The following is a 1959-nucleotide window of genomic DNA, read 5'->3' on the forward strand; positions in this document are numbered from 1 at the left end:
AATACCCTTAAATTGCTTCATAAATTTCAGTTGTTCTTCCTCCAGTTGATGAACTCTTGATCGAGAAGGAAATGGTAGCGGAGGACTAAAAGCTTGAGTGCAAGAATGATTTTTATTTTCAGTGCGTGCCCACGTCGTGGAGATTGAATCTCCACGTCGTGATGTCGAGGATTCAGCAAGAATTTTATGTTCAACTTTCGACTTCCTTTGCTGTGGTTCGGGCTGATTTGGCTCTTCTTCTAGGGCTTCTAGGAACTCATAAATAGTATCTTCTTCAGTGTCGATGGCCATGACATGCGGTTGTGGCTTTTTACCGGCAATTTGTGGAGATAATCGTTCATTAACCAATGTAGTTAATTGACCAAGTTGAGCTTCAATATTTGGATCGATGCTTGATGATTTCTAAGTAAAGCTTGTTGATCTCTCATTAGAGCTTGCTGCTCTCTTATTTCCGCATCGGTCTCATTATGTCGTTTTTCCAAAGCCTCCATAAATCTATTAAGCATTGACTCAAAATCTACTTTCTTTTCAGGTCGTGGTTGCTCTTTTTGGTAAAAGCCTCGGCCAGTTTGCCTAAATTTCTCGTCTTTTTGCTTTTGTATTCATCGTAAGGCAACTATTATTTCTTTGGCTTCCTCTAATTTTCATCGTAACGGTCTCCTATTGAATAGCATACTTGAGCTTTCTTATTCCCGTTTTCGTCCAAATGGCATTCTTTTGTCAAATGTGGACCATTGCATCTTTCACAACCCACACGTATAGCATGTATGGATTGATCCATCTTCGTCATTCTTGGATCCAATTTATTTAGCATAGCCAAAACAGCCGCCATGTCTTCAGAAATGCCACTCCCAATTCCTTTTGCTCATTCATTTCGAGGATTGTGATACTCACACAAATGCTTAGAAAATTATTCAATTAACTCCTTAATTTCAGCGGGATTTTTCTTCATCAAAGCTCCTTGATAATCAAGGAGTTGTCTTGTCATCACATTTACCCCATCATAGAAGACTGAGACTTCTTCTTGTACATTAAGATCATTTTGGGGGCAGTTTCGAAGTAATCCCTTGTAACGCTCCCATGCTTCATAAAGTGATTCACCCGGTTGTTGCTCAAAATTATCTATTGCCTTCTTGAGTTTAGACACTTTTGATGGTGGGAAAAATTGATCTAAGAATTGTTCACGTATTTGTGCCCATGTAGTAATGGCAACGGGTGGGAGTGCTTTCAACCAATCCTTAGCATCTCCTTTAAAAGTGACTGGAAGCATTCTCAATAACACCGTCTCGCGTGGAACATTTGGAATATTGAAATATTCAGCGATGTTATTGACTTCATCAAGGTGTTTGTAAGCATCCTCATGATCTTTCCCGGAAAATGGAACGTCATTAAGCGCATAAAGAATATGTCCCTTAAGCTCGAATGTTGCGGTAGTGGGAATTGCGGGTTGCACTAAACCTGGATCGGTGTCCTCTCAAATTCTCTACTTATATGTTTCCATCGAAATGTCGACAATGTCTGCCATGTAGTTTTCTTGCTTGCTTTCGGGTTCACTACTTTTGTCTGTTTCATAACCAGCCTCCTTTGGATTGTTCTTAGTGCCTTTTAAAGTGCCTTTGTCTTTTGGAGGGTTGCTTGATTCTCCTACGTGCTTTCCTTTCTTCTTACCAAAAACCGATTTAAGATCCTTGAATGGTGATTTCTTTAGTGTGTTTGTTTCTCCTACGTTCTTGTCCGTCTTTTTACGAAGGGCTGACTATGTATCTTCAAGAGGTGGTAACAAGGTGTATTGGATCCACGGGTCATGTACTACTGCAACAAAAACAAAAATAAAAATGTAAAAACGAACAAAAAGTAATTAAAAAGTCCTACTGAATGTTCACCACGATGTGGTAACGATGCCACATCGTGTTAAAGCAAATAATCTGAACAGAAGCTAACAAACAAAATAAAATGTAA

General features: G+C 39.2%; 1 non-coding gene across 1 annotated transcript; it reads left to right on the forward strand.

The window, feature by feature from the left end:
• Window positions 1-1034: 1034 nt before the first annotated feature.
• LOC145135248 (small nucleolar RNA R71) lies at window positions 1035-1141 on the forward strand. Its single transcript, XR_013719709.1, has one exon. It is a non-coding gene; the product is annotated as a small nucleolar RNA R71 (small nucleolar RNA).
• The last annotated feature ends 818 nt before the right edge of the window (window positions 1142-1959 follow it).

Source organism: Lactuca virosa, chromosome 8 (genome assembly GCF_052849685.1).
Source record: "Lactuca virosa cultivar CGN04683 chromosome 8, Lactuca_virosa_CGN04683_v6, whole genome shotgun sequence".
NCBI lineage: Eukaryota > Viridiplantae > Streptophyta > Magnoliopsida > Asterales > Asteraceae > Lactuca > Lactuca virosa.